We start from the raw sequence: 12018 nt of genomic DNA on the forward strand, positions 1-12018 counted from the left end.
CTTTTAGAAGAAAACCTAGAACCTTTTTAAGCCTTAAAAGAGCCTTAATTAGGCAAGATTGCTGAGATCAAATACAAAAGCATAAATCATAAAAGGAGAAATAGGTAAATTGGACTTTGTCAAAATTTAAAACTTCTGTTCCTTAAAAGACATTTGGGAAAATGAAAAAACGAGTTACAGAATTGGAGAAAATGTTTGAAAAACATGTGTCTAATAAAGGACTTTAAGCCAGAATATGTAGACTTTCATAATTCAATAAGAAAACAATCCAAATTTTAAAATGAGCTAAAGATTTGAATACACATATCACCAAAGAAGTGACAAATGTATGAAAAGATACTCATTGTAATTAGCATAATGCAAACACAGTGGGAAAACCCCCCAGTGATATATCACTATACAGATTCTGCTCCTCTCACAATGGGATTATGTCCCAACAAAATAGTGTAGATTGAAAATGCATTTACCATACCTAATCTACCAAATGCCATAGCTTAGCCAAGCCTACCTTAAACTTTCTCGGGACACTTACATTAGTCTACAGTTGGGCAAAAATCATCTAACATAAGGCCTCCTTTGTAATAAAGTTCAGAATATCTAATGTAATCTTTTGAACTTGTATCCAGAAAATGCTGGAACACAATACACTAAAATATTGGTTGTTTTCCCTCATGACCTTGTACCTGACTGGGAGTGGGCCTCCCTGCAATTTCTCAGCATTATGGGGGAGACTCATATCACATTTGCTAGCCTGGGAGATCAAAATTTGAAGTACAATTTCTACTGAATTTGTATCACTTTTCTACCACTGTAAAGTTGAAAAGTCATAGTTGAACCATCCTAAGTCAGGGACTAGTTGTATGCATATTAGAACAGCCAAACTTTAAAAAATGACAATATCAAATTCTTGGAAAGATGAAAGGCAACAGGGATCTCATACATTGTTGGTATGCAAAAATGTTATAGCCACTTGGGAAACGTTTGGCAATTTTCTTATGAAGTTAAATGTACCCAACAATGGCACTCCCATTTCTCTTAGAATTTACTAAGAGAAATAAAAATATATGCACACACAAAGACCTGTAATTGCCCAAACTGGAAACAACCTAAATACCCATCAACTAGGAAACAGACAAAATGCAATATAGCCATCAATGGAATATTTCTCACCAATCAAAAGGAATGAACCACTTGGATGAATCTCAAAAGCATTATGCTAAGTGAAATAAGCCAAATACAAAAGGCTCTGGTTTGGTTGTTGAACAGACTCTTGTCTGAATGTCATTTACATAACTTTCCAAAAAAGTCAAAGCTGTAGGACCAGAAATCAGATCAGTGGTTGCCAGGGACTGGGGTTAGGGGAGGTGGTCTCAAGGGAACTTTGAAGATGATAAAAATATTCCATAATTTGTTGTGGTTGTACATGACTGTATTTGTTCATCGAGACTCATATTACTGTTAGCCTAATATAATAAACTAAAAAAATTGTATCTCTTATCCTAAAAACCACCACTCAATCATGCATTCTACTCCATTCATTCACTTGAGTGTGATGTCACTGAGGAAGGGACTTTTGCTGTCTAGTTTTATCCAGCTAATATCTATTCATTGTTTGCTATGTGCCAAGGCTGCTTTCATTGCTGGAAATTCATCTTGAACCAGACAATTTGTCTCTGACCTCAATATATAGTCTGAGAATTAATTATAGCCTAATCCCTTTCCTTTCCTTTTCTAGCAATCTTTGTGGAGAGTCATCTGAACTTAATGCTTATCTTTTATCTTCTGTTTAATCCTTAGCTTGCTGAAGACCAGGTTTCCCCTCCATTTTAATGAAATTCCTCTTGGTAAGCTGCCAAAGTCTCCTTAATGGCCAAATTCAGCGGCAGCTGTTCAGTCCTTATACCATTTAATACCCTATTTATTTGAATTGTTCATTCCATTGTCCTTTTACTTCTTTGCTTTGATTTTGGAGACACCACTCTGTCTTGATGTTTAATTTTTCACAGACTTCTGTACTGGTTACTCTTTTTTAGAGGGTTCTCCAGCAACTTTCAGCATCAGTTAAGGCCCTAATTCTTAGCCCTTTTCTCTTTTCTACTACATTCTTTCTAAGAGGGAGGGAAAAAAGTAATTCCCTTCCTCTCCTACTGAGCTCTGTGCTTTTATTTATAAGTTTTTGTTTTTGTTTTTTTGAGACAGGGTCACACTATGTAGCACAGGCTGGACTCAAATTCATGGTTTCCCTGCTTCAGCCTCCTGATGTTAGGATTATGGGTGTGTGCCTTCATACTTGGCTGAAGTCTGTGTTTTTAAGGAGACTTCTTAAAAGAACACATCTATTAGAATGGTCACAAAATCACAAATACATTGGGATTTGTAGTTCCTTATTTCAGATAGAGATGGTACAGCAGTTTGAATGTGTTCCCCAAAGTTCATGTGTTAGAAACTTAATTCCCAAAGCATCAGTGTTGAGAGACGAGACTTAAAGGAGGTACTTAGGTCATGAAGGCTCTGCCTTCATGAATGGATTAATTCTATTTTTGTGGGAATGTGTGAGTTATTGCAGGAGTGAGTTCCTGGTAAAAGGATGAATCAGTCTTCTTTTGTCTTTTTGCCTTATGTGGAATGAGGCTACATGAAGCCCCTTGCCAGATGTGGGACCCTTGACCTTGGACTTTCCAGACTCCAGATCTGTGAGAAATGTTTCTTTTCTTTACAAACTATCCAGTCTCAGGAATTCGGTTATAGAAGCACAAAAATGGATTAAGACAGGTATAAAATGGGTTCAATTTAAAATGAAAGTTGTGGTGGATGGTAGGTAGACTTGGAGAATCACAATTTTGTAAACATCAGAGTAAAGATTTTTTTTTTGTGTGTGTACTGCAGTTTGAACTCAGGGCCTTGCTAGGCAGACACACTGCCACTTGAACCACACCTCCAGCCAATGAGCAGAACATTTGTATGGTCATAAAGTATTTCCCCACAGATTGCTTCTTGGTAACTGGGGAGAAGTAGTAACTATGCAGCAGGGAAACCAGACAACTTCCTAACTGGATAATCAAGATTAACATAACCAGTGAGGAGAGGTGGGCATCATGTGGCCTCCTGGTGATGACCCTACGAAGGACACAACATTGCTTGTGTGACATTCTATCTAAATGCATAATCCGAATCTAATCATAAGACAAGCCAAAATTAGGAAACAATCTATAAAATACATGACCTGTGATTTTCAAAAATGTTAGCGTCATGAAAGGGAATGAAAGGTTGAATTGTTTCTGATTAAAGGAAATTAAAGAAACATAATAAAATGCAACACATGATCCTGGACTGGAACCTGAAGTAGAGGAAAACAAAATGTTATAAAGGACATTATTGAGTCATTTCACTAAATTGTTAAAGAAGTTTCAGAGAAAGAATGAACAGGACCTGGTAACTAAAGGATGAATCTATTTTCTCTCCATATCCCCTGAGCTACAGTCTTAGCTTAGGCTCTTAGCATTTCTTACTTCAGCCTATTTCTAGAACCTTCTAAATGATATTGCCAGGTTAGAAGCATGGGTCAAGTGATACAGTACCTGCCTAGCAAGTGTAAGGCCCTGAATTCAAACTCCAGTGCTGCCAAAAGAAAAATAAAAAGGGATATTGGCAAACTCATTGTCTTTTCCTTCCAGTCTGTCCTCCACATTGTTACCAGAATGATTTTTTTGAAGCACAGATCTAATCACACTGTATTCCTGATTAGAAAACATCTGTGTTTTGCTATTGCCTGTTTCTCATCTGGCACTCCAGACCTTTCTCCACATAGACCCAGAGTTCCTTCTTGGCCGTTTGCCTCCTGCACTCACCTCCCAAGTGGTTCCAGTTGATTGGTTTCATCACTGTCAGTAGTCATGACATAATGCCCATCGTGAAACAACAAAGACAGGATGGAATGGAATAAGACAGCATGAAAGAGGTAGTTATTTTAAAATTGGGTTTTTTTTTTAACATGGTTTGAAATATAAGCTGGACTATCCTATGAAATGAGTCCATTAAAATTTTAAAAAGAATTCTTTTTTTTACAGAAATAAATGTTTACTATTTGTGCCAACAGAAAGGAAAGTGCATATGAAGAGGGGTGTGTTGGCTGACTTCCATCCTAAAATTTCATGTAAAGCTATTAGGTGTAGCCAGCTAAGGATCTTATTATCTGAGTCAGAATTATTCTATCAACAACCCTTTCCCCCTGTCACAGCTGGTGCTGAGAACCATATGTCATAAAACTCCTTCTGCCCCCAAAGTTTAGAGCCCTTGCTGAATGGAAAATAAATGACTGTTGTTGGATCAAGTGACCAAGGGAGTTCCCAAAAGAATTTTCCTTTATATTTTAGCTACATGATGAAAACTCATGATTTTTCTTATCCATGTGACTTTTCTCCCATATGCTTACTCCCTATAATTTTGCCAAAATGTGATTCCATCATTCTGCTCAATAAACAAAGTGCTTCCCTGGTTGCTCACAGGAATAAGAATGCTTCACAGGAATCGCATTCAGTGATGAGGAGATATAATTCATTTATTCTGGACTTCAAGTAAGATTAGCAATAAACAAATGCCTATCTAGAATTTAAGAAAAAAGATTAGTTATCATATATTAATATCTATTCCACAAACCCATATCTGTACCCAAATTCACACTTTAATTCATCAGCCTTAACTGTTATCAAGTATTCTCTTAAAAGTCAAGGTCATGTTCATACAATGAACAGTGAGAGAAGATTGTGAGAATTATTTGGGAGTATAGTTGTGAATTGTCAGAGTGAAGATTATTTGTTCTGCACCATGTATTCTGTAAAATCAGTAGGGTTCTTATTTGTGATTAAGTAACCATCCTCATTTCCGTATAGAAAACATGGTCTGTTTAGCTTCTTTAATTTTGTATTTCAGAGGAATGCTGCAATCTTATTTTGTACCTAATTTGTGTATTTAGTATGCCTCTTTCTACTTTGCATTATGAATTATAAAGTCATTACATTATACTCTTGGAATAAGTGAAGTAATATATTATTTATGACAGCAGCAACTTCTAAGCTATAGATTCATTTAATATAAGTTATTATACTTAGATTCAAAATCATCCAAGATTTACAATTAGGTTCCAGGAAATCAATGGAAAAAATCTGAGTTACTCTCTTACCTTTTCTTAACTGGTTTATCATCAATGTAAATTTCCAGAGACTTACCAAAATTCTTATGTGTTGGACAGTCTAAAATAAAACAAATTAGTGATTGCTCTTTTTTTTGAAGTACTAGAGTTTGAACTCCAGAGCCTTACTCTTGTTAGGCAGGCACTCTACAACTTGAGCCACACCAAACAGTGTCTCAGGTTTTTGCCCAGACAGGCCTTAGGCCAAGATCCTCCTGCCTGTAGCCTCCTGAATAGTTGGGGTCATAGGCATATACCACCACTCCCAGCTTATTTATTGACATGAGATGGGAGTCTTCAAAACTTTTTGCCTGGGATGGTCTTGAACCTCCATCTTCTGCCCTCTTTGCCTCCCAAGTAGCTGGGATTACAGGCATGAGCCTCAGTACCTGCCAGTAATTGCTCTTTGAATGTGGTGGATCTTCTTTACCCACCTCACAGGCTTGTGAGAGTCTTATGATATTATTTTAGGAAAAAGTATTGTATGATTCATGTTCAAAGACTGAAGAAGTTAGGGTTCAATATCCACAGAAAATGGCAGTAAAAAAATGCACTGGTTCAAGAGGAGTCAAACTTGCCTGTACTGGCAGACTTCTTCCTTCTGTTTTTTGTTCTATCTGGATCCCTAGCCTATTGGACAGTGCTGCCCACATTCAGGGTGTGTCTTCTCCTCTCAGTCACCCACATGCCAATCATCTCTGGAAACACCTCACAGATGCACCAAGAAATGAGCTCTACTAATTTCCGAGAAGTCTTTGAATAGAATCAAGTTAACCATTACAAGTCTGTATCTTGTCAACTTGATATCCAAACACATCTTCTTAAACCATTCTTTGTCTTCAAATAAAGACATTAATATGTCATAATTCTTCTTAACATGATATAACTATCTTGCATACAACTGAAAATGCACTAATTCATTTCACAGAAAGGGAAGCAAAATTTACTGAGTGATGCTTATGCTTCCCCGATATCCCATGATTTAAATAATATAATGAAAAATTTAACACTTAAGTACTGATATAAAGTCAACCAATGTTATGTTACATGATAAAGGAATAAGAGAGGGAAGAAAAACGATATCTATTTAATATATGTGTGTATATATGCACAGACATATTCTTAACAAAATGGGAAAGAAATATTCATAACAATTACTGTCCTCATTTTTGTACTGGTCACCTGATTGTAGCTGGTATTTATAATTACCTTTTTGTAATACTCATTCTGATTCCTTCTGCCCTTAGCAAATACCTCAGTGACTCTTGTTATTTACCCAAAGGGGTAACCCACACCCTCATTCCTAAAGGGTCTGGGCCATTTATCTTGGAGTTGTTGTGTTTCTCATTGGCCTTAATAAAAGGGCATGGTAATATTAAGAGACACCCGAGTGCAGGGATCTCCTGCACTCTAGGCATGCTCTTTTTTTACCTCCATTGTGGGGGTAGTAGTCCAATTTCCCCTTGGTTGTTTGGATCAATCACCCCTGCCAACACCATAATTTCCATCTTAGCCTGTTGACTCAGAGAAAAGAGGAGCCAGCCAAAAGTGGGAGAAGTCTTAACTTCCAGTTCAATGGAATCCCTGTTGTGCCTCCTTGTAGTGCTTCCCTCTCTGGAACTAAGACTTTTGACCAGCAAAACATAAGGTTGTGGGAATAGGAAGAAAAAATTTTGCTAGTGGATCACTAGGGTAATGGTGAGTGGTACCATTCCCATTTCTACCCCTTGATTCCTGGACCTGTGAATACTGGCTATGGGAGAAACAGTAGCATAGATTGGACACTGATTCAGAGTATTTACAATCATCCCAACCCTGCAATGTTATTGCCACATAGTTGGTGCTGTAACTGTGTCGTCAGTAATGGTTCTATCAAGCCAGTTGCTTCAGGGTGGTAGGAAACATGGTAGAACAGTGAATTCCATGAGCATGAGGCCATTGCTGCCATTCTTTGGCTATTAATTCCTTGGTCAGAAACAATGCTGCTTGGAACATTGTGATAGTAGATAAGGCATTCTGTAAGTCCACAGGTGGTTATTTTTGGCCAAAGCATTATAGGTAGGGAAGGCAAATACATACCCAGAATAAGTTTCTCTTCCAGGAAGGACAAAGTACTTCCCCTTCTATGATGGAAGTGATCCAGTGTAACCAACCTGCCACGAGGTTGCTGGCTAATATATCAGGGCTCAGTATTTACCTCTGCTGCTGGCAGATTGGGCACTCATCAGTGGCAATGGTCAGATCAGCCTTGGTGAGTGGGAGTCCATGTTTGTGAGCCCATGTACAACCTCCATCCCTGCTACCATGCCACTCTGTTCATGAGTCCACTGGACAATGACAGGGGTGGCTAAGGAAAGAGGTTGACTGCTATCTATAGACCAGGTCATCCAATCTACTTGATTATTAAAATCCTCCTCTGTTGAAGTCTCCTTTTGGTGAGCTTTTGCATGGGACACAAATCTTCATGTCTTTTGCCCATTCAGAGTGGTCTATCCACATACCTCTTCCCTAAAAATCTTTGTTACCAATTTTCCAACCTTGCTCCTCCTTCTAAGTCCCTGACTACACCCAAACCATTGGCTATAGCTTTGGACTAGTAGATAGTCACACATCTGGCCATTTTTCCTTCTGAGAAAAATGTTCAACTAGGTACACTGCCTGATTTTCTGGCCACTGTGAAGATTTCCCTTTAAGGATGTACAAGAAAGGGGCTGTAATGCTGCAGCTGTCCACTTTCAGGTGGTACCTGCATAATGTGCAAACCCATGTGTAAACCAGGAGCAAATCTTCTCTTCCTGTGTCAAATGATGATAGGGTACATGCCATGAAGCCATAGGGGACAGAAGACCTTGTAGCAGGAGTAAGAACCATGGGTATTTGGACTACTTCTTCATGTAACTTTAACTTGTGCTTCAGGACCTACTTGGGCCTAATGATGTATATACCACTTCCTTTTGATGATGAATTGCTTCTGTTCATGTCCAGCTGTATGACTTGGTGGGTCAGATAGCACTAGTTCATAAAGGGCAGCTCAGTTTGCAACTTGGTAGACTATGTAAAACATTAAGTTTCTACCAAAGCCCAGTAGAAGGCCAAGAGGTATCTCTCAAAAAGGGGAGTAGTTGTCTGCACATGATGGCAGGGTCTTACTCCAAAATCCTAAGAGCCTCTCTTGTGATTAATCTTACTTACCAGTAAGTCCAGAGTGATTGCTTCCTCTCACTCACTCAATCCAATCAGCATAATGTCACCAATGTAAAAGACAAATGTGATACCTGATGAAGCAAAAGGAAATCAAAATCCCTGAGAACTAAATTATGGCATATGTCTTGGAGGTAGGACATGGAGGTGTTTGCTGGCCTTACTGGCTGAAAGCAAACTGCTTTTGGTGGACCTTATGGATAGGTATGGAGAAAAAGCATTTGCCAGATTGATAGCTGCATGCTGAGTACCAGGTTAATCTACTCAGGCAAGGAAATCACATCTGGCACAGCAGCTACAATTGGAGTCCCACTTGATTAAATTTATAATAATACACTGTCATTTTCCAAGTTCCATCTGTTTTCTGCTTAGGCCAAATAGGAGATGTAAGTGGGAATGTGGTAGAAATGACCATCCTGCATCTCTCAAGTCAGTGGTGGCACTAATCTCTGCAATCCCTCCAGAGATGCAGTATTATTTTTGATGTACTATTTTTCCGGCTAGAGGCATCTCTAACAGTTTTCACTTGGCCTTTCCCACCATGATAGGACTCACTCCACAGGTTAGGGAACCATGTGGGAATTTCATCAAGTGCTAACAAAGTGTATCTACCCCAGTTACGCAATGTGGGACTGGAGAAATGACCACAGGGCAAGTTCTGGGACCTAAAGAACCACTGTGAGTCAGACTTGGGCTAAAACACAGTTGTTCACCTGACCTCCATAGGACCCTATCTACTCTGACTGGAGGGCCACAATGCTGTTTTGGATCTCCTGGAATTTTTTTTTGTTATAGATAAGTATATATATATATATATATATATATGTATATTATTATTCATATGTGCATACAATACTTGGGTCATTTCTCCCCCCTCCCCCCAACCCCCTCCCTTACCATCCCCCCACCCCCTCCCTCTCCTCCCTACCCCCTCAATACCCGGCAGAAACTATTTTGCACTTATCTCTAATTTTGTTGAAGAGAGAGTATAAGCAATAATAGGAAGGAACAGGGTTTTTGCTAGTTGAGATAAGGATAGCTATACAGGGAGTTGACTCGCATTGATTTCCTGTGCATGTGTGTTACCTTCTAGGTTAATTCTTCTTGATCTAACCTTTTCTCTAGTTCCTGCTCCCCTTCTCCTATTGGCCTCAGTTGCTTTTAAGGTATTTGCTTTAGTTTCTCTGCATTGAGGGCAACAAATGCTAGCTAATTTTTTAGGTGTCTTACCTATCCTCACACCTCCCTTGTATGCTCTTGCTTTTATCATGTGCTCAAAGTCCAATCCCCTTGTTGTGTTTGCCCTTGATCTAATGTCCACATATGAGGGAGAACATACGATTTTTGGTCTTTTGGGCCAGGCTAACCTCACTCAGAATGATGTTCTCCAATTCCATCCATTTACCAGCGAATGATAACATTTCGTTCTTCTTCATGGCTGCATAAAATTCCATTGTGTATAGATACCACATTTTCTTTATCCATTCATCAGTGGCGGGGCATCTTGGCTGTTTCCATAAGTTGGCTATTGTGAATAGTGCTGCAATAAACATGGGTGTACAGGTGCCTCTGGAGTAACCTGTGTCACAAATTTTGGGTACATCCCCAAGAGTGGTATTGCTGGATCAAATGGTAGATCAATGTCTAGCTTTTTTAGTAGCCTCCAAATTTTTTTCCAGAGTGGTTGTACTAGTTTACATTCCCACCAGCAGTGTAAGAGGGTTCCTTTTTCCCCGCATCCTCGCCAACACCTGTTGTTCGTGGTGTTGCTAATGATGGGTATTCTAACAGGGGTGAGGTGGAATCTTAGTGTGGTTTTAATTTGCATTTCTTTTATTGCTAGAGATGGTGAGCATTTTTTCATGTGTTTTTTGGCCATTTGAATCTCTTCTTTTGAGAAAGTTCTGTTTAGTTCACTTGCCCATTTCTTTATTGGTTCATTAATTTTGGGAGAATTTAGTTTTCTAAGTTCCCTATATATTCTGGTCATCAGTCCTTTGTCTGATGTGTGGCTGGCAAATATTTTCTCCCACTCTGTGGGTGTTCTCTTCAGTTTAGAGACCATTTCTTTTGTTGAGCAGAAGCTTTTTAGTTTTATGAAGTCCCATTTATCTATGCTATCTCTTAGTTGCTGTGCTGCTGGGGTTCCATTGAGAAAGTTCTTACCTATACCTACTAACTCCAGAGTATTTCCTACTCTTTCCTGTACCAACTTTAGAGTTTGTGGTCTGATATTAAGATCCTTGATCCATTTTGAGTTAATATTGGTATAGGGTGATATACATGGATCTAGTTTCAGTTTTTTGCAGACTGCTAACCAGTTTTCCCAGCAGTTTTTGTTGAAGAGGCTGTCTTTTCTCCATCGTATATTTTTAGCTCCTTTGTCAAAGACAAGTTGGTTATAGCTGTGTGGGTTCATATCTGGGTCCTCTATTCTGTTCCACTGGTCTTCATGTCTGTTTTTGTGCCAGTACCATGCTGTTTTTATTGTTATTGCTTTGTAATATAGTTTGAAGTCAGGTATTGTGATACCTCCAGCATTATTCTTTTGACTGAGTATTGCCTTGGCTATTCGTGGCCTCTTGTGTTTCCATATAAATTTAATGGTAGATTTTTCAATCTCTTTAATGAATGTCATTGGGATTTTGATGGGAATTGCATTAAACATGTAGATTACTTTTGGGAGTATCGACATTTTTTACTATGTTGATTCTACCAATCCAGGAGCATGGGATGATCTCCTGGAATTAATATCAGTTCAGAGCCAGTGTCCAGTAGTCCTAAAAGGTCTGATTATTTTCTCTTCCCTAATGTACAGTCATCCTGGTAAAAGACCATAGGTTCTTATGGGGAAGGATGGGAGAAAGATTAACAGAATAACTTTTGGTAGTATACTAGGGTACTTCCTTAAGGAGATCTGCCCTTTCCTTTGTTCAAGGGTTTTGGGTCTGTAAATTGGCTCAAGTATGGGAATTGGATAAGAGACTGTGATTCTGTGTTTTTGTGGCTCAAAGTAGACTTTCACTCATTTGCTCTGAAGTTTTCTGCTTATACAAATCAAGAAAGAATTGAGTAGGCTTCCTATCTACTTCACTTCTGGCAACTCCATGATTAATCACCAATCCTATAGGTGAGACCATTCTGATCAGTGCTTTGCCTCCGCTGTCCACTGCAGTAAGTACACCCATCTTGCCTTTAGTGGTTGAGTGCTGCCACTTAGCCTATGCCACTGCAGGATCCAATTACACCTATTATATCAGCAACTTACAAGCTGTTCTTGCTGAGAAGCACTGACTCCTCACTTAGGCCTGCACATGTCCAAAGGGAACTGAAGCAGGATAAAAGCTTGGCATCTCTGCCACCATTTTGTACCTGTCTTTGCTCTGAGTGGTTCTCTCTGCAGCCACCTTGGAATCCAGGAATGACAGGACTGATATATAATATCTTGTGACAAGAGTTGAAATCGCCTCCTGAGAAAACAGTGCCTTTCTTATTATGACCAGGCACCAGTTTACTGTTCTCAAATGGTGATCAACCACACCACACCTGTGACCAAAACTGTTTAATATTTATGCATACCTCTTGTCCTTGTCCCATGTCTTCCTCTATTTAAACCTAAAGCTCATATT

Source organism: Castor canadensis, chromosome 3 (assembly GCF_047511655.1).
Source record: "Castor canadensis chromosome 3, mCasCan1.hap1v2, whole genome shotgun sequence".
Taxonomy (NCBI): Eukaryota; Metazoa; Chordata; class Mammalia; order Rodentia; family Castoridae; genus Castor; species Castor canadensis.